Source organism: Capra hircus, chromosome 6 (assembly GCF_001704415.2).
Source record: "Capra hircus breed San Clemente chromosome 6, ASM170441v1, whole genome shotgun sequence".
NCBI lineage: Eukaryota > Metazoa > Chordata > Mammalia > Artiodactyla > Bovidae > Capra > Capra hircus.
Genome location: NC_030813.1, coordinates 44,153,886 through 44,159,885, shown reverse-complemented (window position 1 = coordinate 44,159,885; position 6,000 = coordinate 44,153,886).

The following is a 6,000-nucleotide window of genomic DNA, read 5'->3' as shown; positions in this document are numbered from 1 at the left end:
GGCAAGGAAACCTATTCACTGATTTATTTAAGGAGTCCTCTGCCACCTCTCAAGGGAGGCGGGCAGGTCAGATATACAAGACACAACCCTCTGTCTTACCTCAAGGTACCGAGGAGCCAATTGCCTTATGTAATAAATTGGGGTATGAGGTCTTCCTCTCTCAATTATTCTTACAAGAACTTTTAATATTCTATAAACTTTTTGGCAACTTTGCAGGTTTGATGCCATTATTTGTAAATTGCTGGTCTCTCCTATAGAGATAATTAAAAATAAAGCATATTAGGGAGTAGGGAAGGAGGAAGGAGGAGAGTGGGAGTGGAATTTTCCACTGAAGCCTGGTAGCATCATCGAAGTAGACCAGTAGCTGGACTTGCAGAACTCACAGATTGAGAAGAGAGGGTGCCCAGTATCTTCAAGACAAATGCAGATGCTTTGGAGTATGAGGGGGCTCCTCTGGAAGACTTGGAGGTCAGGAACCCACAGCTCTGTATTCTGTAATCAGAAAGACAGTGAATTCTTGCCTGGAGACCACCTTGGGGAAAGGGATGGTGAAGGAGCCTTCCAGCATGCTTGCTGTATGTGACAAGAAAATGAATTTACAGGCATTTTGTTGGCAGTCTCACAGAGAAAGGACCTGGCAAGTTTCTTGAGAGTCCAGAATGATGATAAGTGGGAGTTAATTATGCGATCCCCATCATGATTAATTTAAGATGTGTAAAATACCATTGTTGGACTCTATAGAGCAGGAGATCAATTATTCTGCATTCTGTTGGTGTTGGTCATAAGACATATTTTGAGATCTTTCCATAGTGCTGCCCTAACCTCAGGCTGTCTGACCCAGTGGTTTTCTTTGGAGTCTTAAGTTTCTGTGAATTTCAGGAGTTTTTCTGGACTTTCATCCCCTCCTCCCCCTTTTTTTCATTCAAGGAGGGAATAGAAAGTATTTACTCTGAGAAATTGCAAGACCCAGGGAGGTTTCCTGAAATTCTTGTGCTCTCTCATGTTTACCATAAATCTGAGACAGTGATACCATCAGCAAGCTTATTTATATCTGAGTACAAAACACAGATACAATTTAAACCAAGCAGGCTCCCTTTCTAGCATCTCCCATTATAGTTGAACATGGCTCTTAACAACCTCAGTGGACAGACTGTCCCACTATCAGATATTGATTAGTAATTTAGTTTGCAGTAAATTGTTGTCTGTACTAACATTTGCATTTCGTTCCTAAAAAATGTATTCCTACCTTCAGCAGCCTCTCCAATGTCATTCCCTGGTGGCTCATAGGTTAAAGTGTCTGCCTGCAACACGGGAGACCTGGGTTCGATCCCTGGGTCTGGAAGATACCCTGGAGAAGGAAATGGCAACCCACTCCAGTATTCTTGCCAAGAGAATCCCATGGATGGAGGAGCCTGCTGGGCTACCCAGTCCATGGGGTCGCAAAGAATCAGACACGACTGAGTGACTTCACTTCACTTCTTCACTTCCTGCCAGCTACTGAGGGCTTCCCCTCCCTGCCTTTCCAGAGAACTAGTCACTTCTGGCCATAGCTCAGGATTTTACTGCTGGTTTGAAGTGACACTGAATTGCAGGTCATGCCACAGATTGTCAATGTAAGGTGACTGTTGGCATCAATAGGATGACTCTTAAGGAAGTGATAACTTTAAAAAATGTATGATGAGTACCACTGAATTAAGACAGATGGGCTGATTTGTGTTATTCCTAAAATAACTGGCAAGTAGGTGTTTATCTCATTTTACAACAGGGCAAAATTGCTTTTAGAGTGATTCATTTGTGATCCCAGCTAAGCTGTACTATTAATTTACTTTACTTCTGACTGGTGTGTTTGCTTTGGTATTTATTTTGTTTCCCATCAGTACTGTCAAACTGTGGTGCTGCTATGACACCTCGACATTTGCATTTAGATTATGGGGTTATGGGTTAGCGCTGTGAGATAGTGTATCTAGCTACCATGTGCTTACTGAAGGTGTAGTCAGAGCCATTTCTGACATTTTTCCTCGGGAAACCTTGATAAGTATTGTAACCTTCCAACAGTTTCTTCTGCCTCCAATCCCTCCCCATTCCTGTCACCCATTCTGGACACTGCTGCTTGAGTGATTTTTGTAACATGCAAATTTGATTCTTTCAGAGCTGCTGTTCTCTTTCTTTTCTTTCAGTTTTTGTTTTTTTAAAAGAAAACCTAGGTTCCTGCAGAGATTAGGCTTACCAAAGGCACAAATCTGATTAGGTCTGATGGGGCCTGTGGTGACTAGGAGAGCATATTCCATCTGACGAGAGCAGTGCTATTCCAGCTAATGGGGAAATCAACCCAGCTTCTTAAGGAAAGATCCAGGTTTATACAGAGTATCTTGATTTTGAAAACTTTCATAGGCCAAACAAACTGCATCTGTGCACAGCCACTGAATCCCTGGCTTATAGTCGCTTACTGATTCCCCCTTGGACCTTAAGATAATGTGCAAACTCTTCAGCATAGAATATGCAACTCTAAATAATCAGGGCTTTGCTTCCATGCTTATCTTCTACCCGGCACGCCATTCCCACCAGCCCCAATGCTACTCACACCGAACCCACTATAGCAAAACTTTCTGTAATGTAATCAGTGGATTTCCAAAAGTCAGCTGTGCAGAGTGAGGGGGCATTGGTTATGTGGTGGATGAAATGACCGGGAGAGCCAGCACAGCGAGGCGCACGGGTTCAGGGATTTTGCCACGAGACCCAAATCCATGTCAGCCCCACCTGTAGTTTGGTCCCACCTGGTGGTGGAGGTCCACTCTGGCTTAGTCCTTGATGGAAACCATTCTGGTCAAGATAACAGCAGTAATTCTGGGGATCTTAGCTAGTGTCATCTGTTTCTTTGGCCCACTCTAGAGCAGTTGGGATGCGAGGATACTTGGTATGTGGAATCCAGCATCTGCCTTCCTTTATGTGTGTGAACGCCATTGAACACGCATACATGCAGGCAGATGTGCACATGCACACACAGAGTAAAGAACTTTAGCTGCCCCTGTTTGAGGACTAGGACTAGAGACAGGGCAGGAGCTGATTGCTAATTATATTCAAATTCACATTATTGCAGGATGTGTTATCCTGGAGTTTTCCTGTACCTATAGTTCCTCAAATGTCAGCACTACGCTGGATTTAGCCTCTGAGCCTCGGTAAGGGCTGCTCTCTCTGGTAGCATCATTCTGGTTAACTCCTCTTAAATTGGGGGGATTCAATTTCTATTTAACCACCTCTTTGAAGACCTCTCTGAGTCCCCAGGAAGAGTCACTTACTACTTCTTCACAAATCTTGGTACATCTGAACAACTTATCACATCTCGCAATTGGTTCCTTCTGCTCTGTGTCTCAGGCTAGCTCTGGGTAGCTTGGGGACAGGCACCATATTTTCAGTACCCTTTTCTTTTCCCAATACCTTGTGGTACTTAGCAAGGCCTCAGTACCTCAAGTGTTTGTTGAATGATGGAAGAATGGAAATGAAATATAGTCAAATGGCTGGAGAACAGTTTGCCAAGTAAGAAGGAGGCAATTTGGTTGAAATAATAATATATAACATATTTCAGTATATATATTTATATATTTCATATAATAATATACACAATGTACAGCAGTATATAATTTTATAATACACATACATAAAATTATATAACCGCATAATTATTATATAATTAATAGAAATATAGATTTGATTATATATAATATATATATTGGGGCTTCCCAGGTATCTCAGTGATAAAGAATCTGCCTGCCAATGCAGGAGCTTCAGGAGACGTGGGTTCATTCCCTGGGTCTGAAAGATCCCTTGGAGTAGAAATGGCAATCCATGCCAGTATTCTTGCGTGGGAAATTCAATGGACAGAGGAGCTTGGTGGGCTGAGGTCCATGGGGTCACAAAGAGTCAGACACAGCTGAGCTTAGCATGGTATATGTATATATAAATATACATGTATATATAATTATATAATATATAATTACAAATTATATATAATATATACAATCACAAATTATATAATATATAGAATTAGGTGGCTCAGTGGTAATGAATCTGCCTACAATGCAGGAGACACAGGTTGGATCCTTGGTTTGTGAAGATCCCCTGGAGAAGGAAATGGCAGCCCACTCCAGTATTCTTGCCTGGGAAATCTCATGGACAGAGGAACCTGGTGGGCTACAGGCCATAGGGTTGCAAAAGAGCTGGACATGACTTAGCAACTAAACAACAATGTGTATACATATACATATATATTCTGGCTCCTACAGAGGAGCTAGAAGTGAGCATACCTTTCTTTCCACCCCCTCCTCTAGCAACATTATCTGCATGTTACTTTCGCTGTGAACTTCCTGGCCCAGAGCTAAGGTCTCCACGAGTGAGGCTTTTCTTGCTGCTTCCTGGCTTGGCCCAAAGTCAGATGCAACAGAAAGGAACCTCACAAATAAATCTGCTCTTGCCAGGTCTCCAGCCAAATTGTGAAGTCTTGACATGCTCACTGAAGTTCTAAGCACATGGTCATGCTGACCCCAAACTCTCTGCCACCTTCTTCCCCTCCCCTTTCCCAACTCGAGAACTGAAGTTCCTCAGTGCATTTCCTCCCCCCTCAACTTTTCCACCCTTTGAGTCACCGTCAGTGACGTGCTCTTCCCCGTCGCTTGGAGTCTTGCTAAAATGAGGTTCTCGGGAACAAAGGGAACTCGAGTTCAGGGTTAAGATGCTAAAATCAGATTGTTCTCCTCTGGCAGTAAATTGGTATGCCGCTCTCACCACTGCCGCAGATAAAATTAACCATGCGTTGAAATTATTGCAATAGGCAGTGTCATCAAAGCTTATTTGTAATGAAAATATGATGTTTCAAACCTAAACTCAGGAGTATAATGAATGTAGGACCATATGTTTCCCTCCCACGTAGGGCTGCAGAGAGGAGATGCTATTTAAAATATATAGCTGTGGATGGGGCTTGTGTTTTTCTCTGCAGTCCATGGGCTGTCCAGAAAGAGTAAGGGGCAGATGTGGGGAGCCCACACCTGGCAGGGATGGCCCCTGGGCCTGAGGGCATGCCAGTGGGGTCTCTGGCTGGATCTGCGTCTCTATTTCAGTGGTAGTTGTCTGAACCCTCAGCGACGTTTCTCTGGTTGCTAAAAGTTGTGCTTAGGCAACTTACTGTAATGAAGGTGAGGAAGGGACTGGAGGTGAACTCTAGTGAGTGGGACCCCTGAGAAGGATGATCAGGCTCAACACTTCCTGAGGTATAGTTGGTGTTTCACTGGAACACAGGGATGGAGGAAGAAGACTTCATTCTAATAGCCAGAAACCCATGTACTTTCTTTTTTTTTTTTTTTTCCCCATGTACTTTCATGCTGGCCTTTTCCTGGCCAAAGCCAGCTGTCTGAAGAGGCCAAACATCGTAACCTCAGCCACCCATGTGCTTGGCTCTGATGCAGCCGCATTGGAGGGCCCAGATGTATAACCTTACAGCAACTCTGACTGAAAGTTATTACTATCTCTGTTTTTCAGATGAGGAAACAGAACCAGAGAGGTTAAGTAGCTTGCCGGAATGTTGAGCAGGAACCTAAATTATTTCATGCTTGTTACTGCTGGAGAGAGTGAAACAGGAGTCCAATGAGATGGTTTGAAGCCAGGCTTTGCCATTAATAGCTGTGAAACCTTGGGCAAATTACTTAATCCTAAGTCTTGATTTTCTAATCTTTAAAATGGGAGCAAAGCTTACTGAAAATTCTTACAAGGACAAAATGAGAGATTGCACATAATGTACAGGGATTAATACAAAGTCAGCATGCGTTGAATCTTGGTTGTGAATATCATGCTGTTGCCTCTGACAGGGTCCGTGGAAGGACTCTCCCTGTCTAGTTTCTCTGAGCCACTCTGACCCATATCCCTGCCAGCTGGCCTGGCTGAAGTGGGACCAGATGGTGGTTTTAAATGTCTACTTTACGAGTTTTTGCAAAGATTACATGAAACAATACA